This window comes from Struthio camelus, chromosome 8 (genome assembly GCF_040807025.1).
Source record: "Struthio camelus isolate bStrCam1 chromosome 8, bStrCam1.hap1, whole genome shotgun sequence".
In the NCBI taxonomy this organism is placed as follows: domain Eukaryota; kingdom Metazoa; phylum Chordata; class Aves; order Struthioniformes; family Struthionidae; genus Struthio; species Struthio camelus.
Genome location: NC_090949.1, coordinates 12,925,565 through 12,940,836, shown reverse-complemented (window position 1 = coordinate 12,940,836; position 15,272 = coordinate 12,925,565).

Below are 15,272 nucleotides of genomic sequence, written 5' to 3'. Positions count from 1 at the left end.
TGGCAGGTGTGTAATTTATTTTTGCTCTCCTTAATGAACTGCAGAAACTCAGTGCAGCTGTGTTCAGATGGCTGGAGCAGCACGAGGGTTCACAGCCTGGGTTCGTCCCCCGGCCTGCCAAGGAAGCGCGCGGGATCGCTCACCTCCCTCAGCCTCTGTCTAGCTTGGTTATCGCCTTTGTAAAACAGAGAAGCAACATCGCCCCCACTCTGAAAGACTTGCACTAACTTCAGTGGGCTTTGGATTAGACGTGCTATGAGCTAACGTGGATTTTGTTAAGTTGTAGTCCTGCCTGTGGTATGATAATGGTTACATAGAATTTTGGGGGAAAATATGTATTGTGTAGGATTTAACTCGAGTAAGGTTCCCTGTGTAACATAGTCCTCAGGTTAGGGTTATCAGATGATGTTTTAGATACATGATTTAGTACAAAGTGTTGTTATCATTAGCTGGTGGATTTGTGCCATACGTGCAGTATAGATAACTTCATAAAACAGTGCAGAATTTTCCTTTAATTTCAAAATCACAGAATCCACTTTCAACACTTTGTTGAAAGTGTTAACAACTTTTGCCCACAGGTTTTGTAGCCCGGGGCATTATCGTATTAAAGATAACCAAGAAAGCACACTTTCATACAGAACCAATCCATCGAAAAATGAGCTTTATGTTGCCTTGCTAGCTGGGCAGGATGAGAGAGGAGAATTCAGTCCATAAATCTAAAACCCTCTTGAAAACATTCTTTATAGCTCCAATAAAGTCTTCCAGATAGTTCAGTGTTTGCTGCTGACATGAAAGACACCTGAATATTCCTTAATGCACTGAAATGTCCCAGAGGGTCATTTGCAGAGGGAGAATTGTGCATTTTCTGGTACGGGACACAGTTTTTAAAGGTTCCTCTCTATTATCTTCATAGGTGTCCTATATATGAAAAAACAGGCAGCCTTCTCTTTGCTTTATGTGCTGCCTCAGTGCAACAACTGTGTCCCGGAGCGACGCGCTCCAAGCGTCAGGTATGAACCTGGGACTGGCCGGGAGATTTTGCAGGAGCTATAAATTCCCCCATCTCCAGAAGTTATTTCTGCTCTCGCCCCCGGTGCTCAGAGCTTATTCCTGCACTTGGGTTAATGGTCAGGTTTTCTTTGTAGGTCACCTTTTATTCTAAAAACTAAATTGAAATCCTTCTGTTCGCCTATTAAATTTGTTGGTTCTGTGTATCGTACAATATTTGCTTTCTCTGGGATTCCTGTTTGAATTATAGTTCTTCGAGCGAAATGGTTATTTCCATTTTCTCTCTGACCTCTCCTGGCAGTATCTGGACTTCAGAAAGGCAGTCCAGCAATGGTTTACCAGCTGCTCTTTCATATTCAGTATCTTATAATTAAAAGAAGTGCCAAAAGCAGCTCTGTGCCTCCAGAGCCGCGGACAGGGAACGCGGCTCGGTGGCCCTGGCAGGTGATGTGGGGCGGGAGAAGAAGCTGTTTTATTTTAGCCATTTAGCCCAAAGTCACTCAGGTTGGATAGGGTGGGGTTTTTTTTGTTTTTTGTTTTTTTTTTCCCCTAGCTGTAAACTGGGGATAATAATATGTATTCCCCTAAGTGGAAAAAATTTTGGGACCTACAAGTAAAAGGGACAGTATATATGCAAAGAATTGGTGGGCTTCTTTCTCTCCCAGGTGTTACGCATGCATTGGTTTTTTTTTTAAATTTTTTTTTTTACGTAAGTAAAATTATGTTTATGGGGCCTTTCTCACCCTGTGAAAATTGAGTTCCCCTTCTGTGTCTCCTGGGCTAGGGTCTGAATCTCTCTGCTAATATTATTATGCTTGAATCTTTTCCTTGTCTGCAAAAACTTACGATTTTCAAATGTGTCTGAGCCGAATTTATCCCCGCCGCCCTGTAGTGTTATGACTACTTATGTTTTATGCCTCTGAAAGATTCAGAGCTACGGGAAAATATAGCATGCTGTACAGCAAAGCAATAGAAGAATATTAATGTATTCAAATGAAATAAAAATTGAATCCAGATTCACACTTGCCTATAAATTATTAGAATGTGTACAACTGTAATTTAATAGAGAATAACTTAACTGTAGCTCAATCATGAGGCACTTTATATCCTGCAAGTGTACTATAAGAATATTTTTTTTCTTCAGAAATATGGTTGAAGCGTTGTGCAGGGTGAACAGTGTCTCGCACAGGTTACTTTAGACGACTGGGGAATATCAGTGTAGGGAATCTTACAGGTGCGATCAGAAAAACCAGATCGATTTTAACAAAATCGACTTATTTATATACAAATGGATTTCTTTCTAGAAGGTGAATGTTTTTATTTACAGCAAGGAACAGTACTTGTCTAGGAAAAGGCCAGAAAAGTCCGGGGCCAGCAGAGGAGGAGGTCCGCGAGGGCCGCAACGCGCGCGTTCACGTTGTTTCGGGTTGTAACTGGAGCACCTGCACCATTGCTGGAAGTGCCGCTTGGGCTATTGCTTTTGTCATTAAATGAAATTAATGACTAATTTATAAATAAATAATAGGAGGGAAAGTTTGCACTGTGGCCATAGAAATAACTTTGAATTATTGTTTTAAACTTCCACCATTTGGTATTAGGTCCTGTGTGTCTGAAAGCCTGTGAGACTTTATCTGAAGGCGGAGCTTCAAAAATTCAAAGTTCACCCTTACGAGTGGTTCCGTTTTCAGATGATCATTTTGTTCTCTTCTTTCCATCTTTGTTTTGCTGCAGGAACCTTGCTCTGCTTTTTGTACTTGCTCTGTTGTTATGTTGTGTTGGTTCCTGTGCTTACTCTGTTTTTTGCCTTTGAACTTTTGCAAAATAGCCTCCCCAAAATACATCTGCGTACATAATCTGATTTACCTCTTAGGCATATAGACTCATTGGTCAGGCTGTTTTTGTTATGTTTTTGGCAATAGGGCACCAGAAACATCTAGGGGGGAACCCAGCTGTTCTCTGTGAACAGTGGAGCGCAATTCTTCCCGTGTGGAGGGATTTATTCACATCACCTGCATCACCAGGTGACCGGTGTTACTGCCCACACCCACTAGGTCCCTAGTATCATGGGAGGACACGTGGCACAGGTGATACAAATACAGCACTTAATTCTTTTTTTTTTTTTTTTTTTTAAAGGAGCTGAGGCAGGGTAGAAAAGCTCTCTTTTTAAGACTTTTTTTTGTCTTTCTGCAAATAAGTGCCAGTAGTAATTTAATGTAGAGCTCTCTGGTACAGTCTACATTTGATATCGCTGTCATGAAATAAGTGATTAAAAGATGAGTTTTTCACATCCTTAAAGTTCTCCACAGTTTGCCAGCAGAGGAAAGAGCCTGGTGGGTTGTGCAGCGGGCGTGTGATATGGTGAGTACACACCTCATGCCTCATGGTTGTGTTTAGTGGGTTTTTTTTTTGTATATATGTCACTGTAAGTGCAAGCAGAGTGTTTAAAAGCAGGCAAACTCATTGTAATAAATTCCATCTCTTTTCCTGAAATCCTTCTAGAGGAAGGCTGCCTTCAAGAAGCCCTTCTTTTTCCCAAGCCGTTGCTTGCAGCCTTGGCCAGGCAGGGGTGCTCTCCCTGATGGGCAAGGATGGGAATAAAACACCGAATTTGGGTAAAATGTTGGAAGAGTTCCTTTAGTAGGTGATGCTAATTTTTGCTTTGCTAGTTTACTCATTGAAGTCATGTGTGTATGTGTAAAGGTGAATTAGGCAGTGGAACACAAAATAGCTTCTTGGGAATATCAGTGTTTATCAGTGAGTAACTGCAGTCTTCTGACTCTAGTGAACACTTTGATTTCTGAGAAATTAAAAGAATAACCCAAACTCTTATAATGTAAATAAGTTGAAAAAAAAAACCCCACAAAACTTGTCTTGAGAGCTTTCTGGCTGTTGCTATGTTTTGGAGTAATACATTGCCTAAGATACGGCACTGCTATGATGTATTAAACTAATATATCATTAGAGTGCCATAGCTTTGATGATGTATTAATGTAATACATCGTTAAGGTGCCATTGCTCTTATGATGCATTACTCAAAACATTACCAAGGCGTTGGGTTAGCACACAAGCATCTGTGTGCATGGAGCTGAAAACAGAAAATGTTTCTATGTCTGAAAATACGGTGGAAGTTTAAAAAATGTTGCTTGTGTGAAAACCAGTTAGGACGATCTGAAACCAGGTGGCTCCTGAAGCTGAGCTGAGTAGGACCAAAACGCAGGTCTCAGCTGTGGGCTTGTAAAATCTCTGTGTGTTAAAAAAGATGAACGGAAAATTTAGGGGGGGAAGAACCTGGCCCTGCCTTTATTACAACCAAGAACAAGTTTTTCATCTCCTTTCAAGGAGCAGGGTGGTATGTGCTACAACATGTGAGCAGGTTCAATGTTTCTCTGAATGTGTGAGTGTGTCTTTTTTTCAGGATACTTCTGCAATTCTGCCTTGCACTTTGTACACACAGATAATATCATATTTTGTGGGAAAGCAAGGTTGAATGTTTTGCAGGCATGAAAGCTCTTGTGCCTTTGCTTTTATTTGCTAATTTTTGTCTTTCTTGTGTGTCAGCCATTTCTTGTTTCAGAAAGGAAAATAGTGCTGTGTTGCAAGGTTAAGTTCTGGTAAGCAGCGAACATCTTTCAACAGAGTTTGTTAATACTGTATGTCCAGACAAGATAGTTTTGGGTGAACTTTGGAGGAGCGCTGTGAACCAAAATCTGCCCCCTAAACTGGTTATCAAACTTGATCAAAAGGTGTTACCAAACATGTTATGTACTGATGTCAAATCTCACTCTAAACCCCTTCTTTTCTAAGAAAAAGGCTGCTTTATCCATTAAGTGTGTATTTATCTTTTTGGCCCTTCTATTTATTGCTCTTCTTTAAATGCCATGTACCTTAGTGGACGTTATGGATGTTATTGCCTGGTCGTATGCCCTTGGATGGACAATGCACATGACATCATTGCTTGAGTTTTGGTGAAAATCCTCACTGATGCTCTGGTCCTGCAATGACGTGAATTTACTAAATTTAAATGTTGGAGTAGTCCCAGTGATGGAAAGATCCCGTTACTTAATACACAGAGCTGGATTCAAGGTTTGCCTATTACTGATACATGTTTTCCTCTACCTTATTTAGAAACAGAAGTATGCAGATATAGATGTAAAATACTGTTCTTTGCCAAGTCCACTGAGAGGGACTTTCAAGAACATCTCCAGGTACTGAAAAACGACGTTTGCCGTATAAGTTACTTCATGTCCCTCACTGTGGGGAACAAAACAGTATCACCCAAAAGTATTGCATTTTTCAGGTTTCACCACATGAATTATTTGCCAAGACAGCCTATAACTCTATCCAAATTTTTACATTGGGTACCTTCACCACTAGATGGCATTGGCATTGTTAGTGTAGGTGGGAGGAGACGGACAGTGCTAAAACCTCCTCCCTTCAATGGCCCCCTTTGCTTTCGGCCATTCAAAAATCCCAACCAAACAAAAAACCCCTCAAGTACACAGAGCTATGACCATGACAAGCGCAGAATTTTGAAAAGTCTTCGTTAACTGTTGTACAGTAGCTGCAGAAATATTAACCCAATCTGCAGCTCCTAGGTGGCAGATTCTGGGTCTTGGACAATTCTCAATTAACTTTGAGCAGTAAAACCGCTGAGATACAGCTGGGGCAAACCTAATCAAACCAGCGAAAGTCAGTGGCACGTGGACTTGCTAGCTAGTTCGTTCCAATGCATTCAGATTACTTAGTGGATTACTTTTTTTTTTTTTTTTCCTCTCTTCTACTCTAACAGTCTTTATATAGACATTGCCATGGTTAACTTATCCTGCCTGTCACCGATCTTCCTCATGTAATTACCAGAAATTAGGAAGTTAATGGGTGTTCCAGGCATCTCTGATAAGATGTAGTAGTTGACATTACCAACCATGGATCTGTAGGTAAAGATTTGCATCCTTTTCAGACAAAAAGAAATGTTTTGCAACATGAAAGCTGAGACTGGAAAGTCACGTTGCTGCCTTTTAACAGTGCTGGCATAACCTTGGCTTTGTGTAACATGTTTGTCTTATTTATGGATGCTTAGATGAAGAGCTTGAAGAAAATCATAGGAAGATAGAGACAGAGAATTAAGGTCTCAGAAAGAAAGATTATGGGGAGAAGTATATTTAATGCAGATTTTTAATCTTTTTCTCTTTCATCCCCTTGTTTTTCTAACTACGCTTCATCAAAATTAACCATTAATTTATTTGGAAATGCATTCTTAGAAATTTTTTAAATGCTATTTTCTGTATAATGCTAATTAAAAGTAACCTTGCACTAGTGGGAGAAGCCAGAAGAAGATGTCACTGACCAAGGTCCATCTTTACCCTAGCGTGCCATCCCCTCTGCTCCCCCTCGTTGGGGTCATATTTGTGGAGTTCGGGAACTTCTGGGCACACGGACAAGGAAGGGAAGTCTTTGGCCGTGTGAGAATCCTTTTTGCCAGTTACACTTCATAGTCTAAAATGGTCTTAGTGGGTCAAAACATGTAGGTCTTGCTGTGGGTGTTTTGTTTACTTGCAAGTTTTTTGCACGATCAGAGCAATATCTCACGCTCCAGGTCTGGGTTCTGCCGCTGGGGTCCCACCAGTGGGTTCCCCCCTCAGGACGGGGACTCTGCTCCGAGGGCGCCGCGTCGTTTCCGGCGTCGAGCGGCTGCCGCCGGGGCTGAGGCTGCAGCCCGCCCTACGGAAGGACCGTGAAAGCCGTTTGTGTTTGGTGATACAGCGGGAGGAGATCTGCAGTGAAAACACAACCCCCTTCTCCCAGAAACGTGCTCAGTCAGATATGCTAGGTGGGTGCCCCCCCCCCCCCCGAGTTTTGCATTATTTACGGAATTTACATATCGTAAGTGGCAAATGAATTGTTTATGAAGCAACAGTTGTTTCTCCAGTATAACAGTGTATTTTGTAAAGTAGCTGTAGTCTCTGGCTAGGGAATCATTTATGATCTGCTATTAGAGGCAATTATTTTAATGACAGTTTTGTGACATGACACCAGACTTGGAGCGGAGGGTAAACAGATTCGCAGAAAAGTGCATTTTATGTTTTCTGATTGTTATCTGTTTTTTTTACGAATTAAAATTACGGCAGAAGATGGCATAAAAATGAGAGTAGCGTAACCTGAAAAACTGAGAGCAGCAAGGTAACTACAAAAACTTTTGATCTGGGAGTAGTGGAGAGATGCGAGAGTGGTGCCATCTCTCATTTGCCGTTCTTTTATTAAGCATCTTTGAGATTAAACTTTTGCAAGTGTATGTTGTGGTAGCAGCAAGATGCTCGTCCAGGGCAGGGCTCTGACGTGCTGGTGACAAAGATGCAGCTTTCTGCACAGTGCACTAAATTTGATCTGGTGTATTGGGAATTTTTTTTTTTAAACTATCATAGAGATGATATCAATGATATTACCAGAGGTCAGCACATCCCGGTTGTATAGATGCCATGTTTCAGCCTCTTTGTCCTGAACACAAAGGCACCTGCTGCCAAGACAAGACGACAGACAGAAAGACTCGAGCGTTTTGCTGGTTTGCCGGTGGCTTTGCTCCTTGGAAATCCTGCAGCAGTTTCGAAGAAGAAATGAGAGTTGCTTCTTACCTCCTGTTGAATTGAGCTTGGAGGTCCACAGGAGAATTTCATTAGTGATGTCTTTCCAAATTAGTCTCCTTTTTTTGTAAGTGGAGAGAAAGGAAAATTGGACCAGTTAAAAGCTGTGCTCCAAGATCCTGTCTCCTCTCTTGCAGTTAGGCTGGATTAAGTTACGATACTGTGAACGTGTTTGCTTTTGTATTGTAAAATGGTACATTGCCTTTCACTCTGTTTTCACAGGCTTTCTTAACGTTGCTAAACAGCCAGCTGAGATACTTGCCACGTTGAGACTTCCTTCCTATGCTGTCTGTTAACTAATGCAACCGCGCGTTGGTCGTTCCCGCGCGGGGCTGAGGGAGGGAGGGAGGACGGCGCGCTCCCCGCTGGGGATGCGCCAGCGCGGGGCACCATAGGGAAGGAGGAACAGGCGTCTGTGGACGGCAAAGCTGGTTGTGCAGGTCAGCATGTGTAAGGAGACTGAGCAATGTCCGAAGCTGTTATATGTACTGCTGCAAACTGTCAAGTATCCCTCTCTAAAAAGAGAGGCTGGTCTCGGAAATCAAAATAGCTCTTTTTTTTTTTGTTGTTTATCTGTTAGCTTCACAAGGAGTTCCTTATAAGCATAGCCACCAACCCAATGAGCCAAGTACCGCCATCAAATGTTTCGCTTAATGGGGTCTTTTATTACAGTTCAGCGACCCGATAGCCTGAATATCTGCGTGGTGTGCTCGGTGCCTCCCAAAGCCCCGCAGTAAAACTTCCTGCACGTCAGACGCAGTGAAAATGTTCTCCCATGACTCGCGAAGGCATTTTTTTAGTGTAGCTTAGAAGTAGTTAATCAATGGCAGAACAAATCAGGAGTATCAGTGGTCACAAACCTGCCTTTAGTAATCGGAGATCACTGTGCTGCATAGAGATGTTTTACAGTGTGAAGGGAGTGAGAAATTAATGTCTCTCAATCAAACCTCTGATTTTTCCCCAGTGAGGACATCTTTCTCTGGGAGTCCTGTTTTTGTCATCTGTATCCTGTAGTTTGGTGTCTTCTGTTCCCTGTGCCATATGTTGCCAGTGCCACCACGGACAGCCCTCCATGGCGCCAGCTCCCCAGGAATTCATTTGAATTACAGTAATTACGGGACAATTATGTCAGTAATTATATAATCCTGCATCACAAGGGGAGAATCAGTGATACTCTTCAGAGCCTCTTCAGAGGCGTGTAGGTGTCTGGCTCCCGCTGAGGGACTGCGCTCAAATTTTCACTTGTCGGAGGCTTTTTACAGCAGTAACGATGTTTAAAATGAAGTAAGGGAAATGTAAACCATTGCTAACCTCTCTCATATCTCACAATATTTATTGTTCAACTGTTATCCAAAAGTACATTTAAAATGATTAGTGACATTTGTATCAAATTAGAAAAGCCTATCAAACTATAATTAGTAACTGAGTAATTAAGGGTCAATATCGCCATGCACACCTCTGTGCTCAGAGGTTCAGCAAACAAGTGTAGCATGAGATTCATTTCTGTGCTAACTGTTGAGCTTTAATTTTGGAGGTGATCGTTTTCTTAAATGCAGTTCTACCTGGGCTTTTTTCATTTTTTACTGATTCCATGTAATCTTTCTGCCTCCCACGCCTTACCGAAAAACAGTCTTGGATTGATTGTCTTGTGGAGTAGCGGCCCTTACGTTTTGCAGTGCTGTTGAGTGACCAGAAACCAAGTAAACTATGTTCCCCGGAAATTAACTTTTGTGTAACACAGTGAACTGGCTGTCCTCAGTCATTTTCAGCTTCTCTCTTTTGTGCGTTCATTGGACTGAATCATTTCAGTTGTATTTCTGTTGTAGCTTTAGATAGTTTTTTGGAAAGATTCTTCCGTGCTTTTTCCATTCTCACTTTTAAGTTATCTTTTACCAGCTCTGTCAGTCGAGGGGAAAGGATCTCAATCAACAGTGTATCTGTCAGTGGTTGTGTCCGCCACACGGGTGCAAGGCAAATTCTGCTAATAAACCAACGCTGGCCTGGAACAGCAGAGAGCGTTTTGTAATTTTAAGGTACCGCAGCGCCTATGGGAATGAGGCATGGCAAAAGCCTACAAATGAAGATTTTATTTCTAGGGAAGTTTAGATCATTAAGATCAGTTTTGCAATACTAGCTCAGTTTCTTGGAAATGGCCCCGCTTAGTGTTATGTTAATAAAAGATGTGTATTTGGCTTCATGTCAGAAATAGGAATTAACAGAATTTGGAAAAGCTTTGAAGACTGTTAAGGCTGTAATTGGTGTGTTTTGTCTTGGGTGGAGAGTCTGAAAGATTTATTTTGAGAATATACACTCTTAAGGGCAGGAACTGTTACTCATCTGTGTTTGGAAAGCAGCACCAACACAATCTGGATAACAATAATACTACAGAAGGCTGAAAGAACAATTAAAGAGTGGAAATAATGACCTAAGGGAGGAACACTTAACTCGGATGCCGAAGATTTCACATCATGGGTTTGGGGAAATCAGAAGGGAGAGAGACTGAGAGCTCTTATATAGGCTAATGCTCTCAGAAGAAACATGTTGAAATCCCTGCTTATATTGGATTGAAATGATATCAAATAACTTGAAGAAAAGTTCTTTGAAACGGAAAGAGGGAGTTTGTCCTTATTTATACTTCCTCTTGGGAAAGCATGCTTTGTTCTTAGGTTTTTTTTTTTTTTCCACTATCTTTAGCCCCTTGGGACAGAGGGAGGCTGTCACTAAAACACCACCCCAAAAGCTAGGCTTTATTTGTGAATTACAGGAGAGAGAGAAACAAAAGCTACCTTCTTCTAGTATATCGAACCTCTCAGCGACCCTTCCACCGTTGTCCCTCTGGAGAAGTCCCGGTGCTCTGTCGGCAGCCAGGCCCTGTCCGGCGTGGGTGCACCCCTAGCACCTTGTGCTGGTGCTCCTTATCCACCAGCTTTGCAGCGCTACAGGGGGAGTTTGTGGCTAAAGTGAATTAGGGACACCCAGGTTGTCCATTCTGGATCCCCAGGAGACACCTCTCCCGTGAGCAGTACTACCTCCAAGGCCTGACAACTAACAGACCTATGGAAATACTACTGAAAGTTTTTTTTTTAAAGGGGGGGGAGGAGGGGAATTTTTACTCTTTTAGCTATCTTCTGGAACAGGTCAAATGTTTTTTCTAAAATAATTCTGGAAAGTATAAACAGATTATAATTTTCTTCCTGGCTACATTAGTTTGTATTGTATTGCTTATGGCTTTCATGAGAAGACATGAAAACAAAGCAGAGCAACTACAAAGTAACTACCAGGAAGATGACAGAGTTTTTCTAGTGTCCTTGGCCTCAATTTTATCACCCCAAAGTGATCACTTCCTTTTTGGAATTTTTTTATTTTCTTCTTATTTTCCTTTTTGGAGTTTTTTTATTTTCTTCTTATTTTGTATATATTATTTTTATGTGCATTTGTTCACATGAAATGAAGCTCCAAAAAGCACCAAAAGCTAAGTTTAACACAGTAGGTGTGAGATAAGTCAGGATAAAGCCATAGTGTCAGTGCTGTGATCCTCTAATAAAACAGCTGTAGTTTAAATGTTTGAAAATATCTGTTATTAAAACACTGCTGTTTTCTTCACAACTTGCGCCCTCGACAGATAGATGATGACTCTGTTATTAAGTACTGTGAAGCGCACACAGAGCGGGGAACATAGCGAGGTCACTTGCTGCTCTGGAGCTCGGTCTGGCTCCCGTGCCTTTCCCAGCCCGGCAAGCCGCGGCCTCCGCGAGCCGTGCTGTGGCTTACGGAGCCGTCCGGTTGTCCAGCGTTCACCGCTACACGACCCGGCCCCCGCTGCCCGGCCGGAGCCCTTGCTCTAACCTGAGCCAAAGGTAAGGCGGATGTTGCCGGCTGCAGCGCCGCCAGATTTCGGGAGGGCCCCGGCGTGCCAGGGGAGATACCAGCCAGGCTTTCCGGCAAGGAAAAGGTTCTTACATCTGACACCCAGGGAGTAAAGCGTTTGCGCTTTTTTTTTTTGTGATTTTTTTTTTTTCCTTTTTTCCTGCAGGATGCCCAAGGGGTGAAGTTATGACAAAGTTGCACATATAAACAAAGGGAAAAAAACAGAAAAAACTTGTTCCCTTTCCCCTTTTTGGCAAGGGCTGTTTTCTTGGTTATGTTGAATATTGCTAAGTGTGCTGTTGGAGCAAAAAAGTGACAGTCTTAAAAGAATTTAACTCCAGCTGCGATAGCGCTTCTCTGTTTAGATTCCACTATTAGTATTTTAGTGCAGTTCTTGAACTGAAATTCTGAGATGTTTCCTATTTTCCCTCTGAAAACAATGTTTGATAGGAATCGTTGATTATTTAGTTTTGTCAAGCTGGTCATCACAAGCCAAGACGTAGCAGGCTGACCGGTGACCTTGCCTTGCTTTTGGCTGGGGATTCCTCAGCCCGGTCAGACCAAACGCGGCGGTAGTTTTCCTGTTTTGACATTTTTGGTCACTTTGCTGTTTCTAAACACGAAGACAGTTGCTATTGAGTCCTTGGCTTCCCCCCCCCCGGGCGGATGTATAGGTAGCCCTTGTGAAGGCCTTGGTGCGTTGGGCTAGGTTGGCTTGTGGTACAAAGAGGCGGAGAGCTACGGGAGAGGGGCGGCGGGGGGATCCGGGCGCGGGGAAGGGGGAGCAGCGGGGCGGCGGGGGGATCCGGGCGCGGGGAAGGGGGAGCAGCGGGGCGGCGGGGGGATCCGGGCGCGGGGAAGGGGGAGCAGCGGGGCGGCGGGGGGATCCGGGCGCGGGGAAGGGGGAGCAGCGGGGCGGAGGGCTGGCCGCCCCGGCGAGCGCGTCCGCCTAGGCCGAGCCAGCCGAGCGCCCTGACTGAGCTGGACTATTCAAAGTCCTGTTTATCGAAGCATGAAAGATTGTGTGTGTGTGGTGTTTTTTGTTGGTGGTTTTGGTTTTTTTTTTTTTTTTTTTTTTGTGTCGCAACTACAAGTTGGAGGGTTGTGACGCTTGCAGGGAGCTCTTGTGCCGGAAGAGTGCGGCACCGTTGCAGAATATTTCAGCTGAATTTCCGAAGTGGAAGAACAATTTGACAGTGGTTTGTGAGGCAGCTATGCTGTTTGATTTTTTTTTTTTAAATAAAAATGTGATCTAATAATAAGCTCCAGTTTTCACAGCATGAGTTGAATGAATTGATTAAATATATTTAATCAATTATTCCATGCCATGTGTTTATCTGAAACCTATGTAAACTGTAAAATAAAACTACACATTAACTGAATTTTGTTTAAAAAAAAAATTCACTTATTATGTACTTATTATTAACAATCATGCCTTACTGTGGCAGGTCCCTAAAATGCATAAATGATAATTTATTCAGGCCTTGTTAATACTTCAAAGCAAGGATAAAAATCCAGCATATTTTATTCAGTTTTTTTTCCTTTAGATTAGAAGCAAATCAAGATGAAATATGTATGAAACATAAATATCTTCATGCTTTTTCCGTGTCCGTGCTTCCTTTTTGTTATATCTTCTCTGGCAGCCACCTCCCCTACCCCGCTGCCCTTCTCCCTGCTGCTCTAGGAGGCCGATCACGGCAGACGTCTACGATACCCCACGTTTTTTACTACGGCATTGAGCTGCAGGCAGCCCTCGAGATGCGCTTTCCCCACGAAGGGGTAGCGCCTGCCCGCGCTGCGGGAGGCAGCAGGCTTGGCAGAGGTTCTCTGGGGCGGCGCGGCCGCGGCGCCCCTCAGGAAGGTCGCTTCCGCGCGGGACGTGACGGACCCCGGGTGCCCGGGCGGCAGTGCCCGGTGCAACAGCACGGCAGGAGGAGCAGGGGACTCCCGAGCGTGCCCGTGGGGAGCGGGCACGGGCCGCCCGCGGCTGGGCGCCCTTCGGCAGTTCCTCCGGCGCCTGCAGCAGCTCGTCTGGGGTCCTGCTCGCAAACGCCTTCTAGTCCCGCGGGCGCTGAGGCCCCGCTTGCGGCATCACGGCAGCTGGTAGCACCCAGGAGCCGGTCTGCAACGCCCTGGCTGAGGAGCGGCGCGCAGGGGCACCCGCCCGCCGGCAGGGTTTTGGCCGAGGATGCTGCGCTCGGTGCATCTCAGGCAGCAGCTCTCGCGGGGCAGTGGTCCGAGCCGCGGCAGCAGTCCGTCTGCGCCAGCTGCGGCTCAGGCCCTCTTCCGCCCTCATCGTTTAGCAAAGACTTTTCGTGGTGTTGGCAAATTGCCCTCGGAAAATGATTCTTTCCTGTGCGGGCACCTGCGTAACTGAGGGTGCTGGGCTGGCACAGAAGTCCTTGGGACAGGGCAGTATCGCAAGGCTATGCTTGTTATATACCGCTGTGAGACCTGGCTCTTTAATCTATAATTTATCGAATTTATCCATGATTTGGTAGGATAGGTGTTAGTGTAATACTCTGTCTGCAAGCCTGCCGCTGCAGACCCCAGGATCCGCCCACGGAGCGCTTCGCTGGGAAATGGCAGCGAACCTCCTAAAGGAGGTAGAAACGTTGTTAGAAGTTTTGTTATATATCTAGGCTATGTGCTTCAAATTAGGGGTTAATAAAAAGTGTTATTCAGTATTCCAGGAAACTGTCAAGATCGCTAAGTACTGCACTGACTTGACCTGCGTTACGCTGAACTCACCCCTTCCATGGGTCCCATAAAAGCGTACAGCAGGCTGCTCCAGAACTAATGTCAAGCGCAGGTAAAAATAAAATCCCCTCATAATTTAAATCCATAGCGTATATACGGAAACGCATACATTTTAGATAGTTTTCCTTACCTAAGATACCACACCTGAAATCTCCCCGAAATGTTACGCAAAATCATGATTTTCCATTAAGATTCCTAAAAATCAAAATTAATTCTTCCCACCTGTAAGCCACCTAATCCTCTCTGCTTTTACCGGATGTTTTAATTGCAATTCTAAAACAGTTTTGCAAAGGTATTTGTCAATGCCTGATTATAGGCTGGCTCTTCTCCCTTTGAAGCATTAACATCTGGCCCCTCGGAGAACAGCCCCCTTTGCAGCAGGAGGCCCCTTGGGGCCGGAGGTGGGCTTGCTCTCCGAGCGGTAGGGCAGGGCTGGCGGGCTCTCCTGGACCGCTTCACCGCCGGCCCTGGAGACGGCGCTCAGGCGAGCCAGGCGGCAACTGCAGGAAAACGTTTTTCTCTGGCAGCGGGCGCTGGCGGTCGCGTTGGGCGCTCTGCAGGCGCCCCGGCCCCGCGGCGCGTTTGCGGTGCTGCGAGGTTATCCGCCGCGCCGCTGGCTCCCGTTACCTCCTGTCCTTTTGTCCTGTCGTTTTTCCCCTCTGGTCCTTTGGCCGCTTAACCCTGTTTAGGTAACATTTACAGTGAAAGTCAGGCGTGCGGTATGAGGTGGAATATATTTATTGGTAAGGATTAACTGCTAAAATCCTTTTGAATAGAGATGCGCCTTTTCCAAACCGTTTAGCAGTGTTTTCCGCTCAGCCTCCGCGTGCTCATCGTCACGGCCTGAGCTTTTGCAGGCGCTGCTCTCCGCGTTTATGTGCCTCTTCCTCTCCACGTCAAATTTGCTCAGGCGCTCTTATTTCGCTTACCTTTTACCCTCAGAGTCACTGATTTTTGACTAGTGCTTTGTTGCAGTGGAACCCTGGTTCTTATAAAGACAAT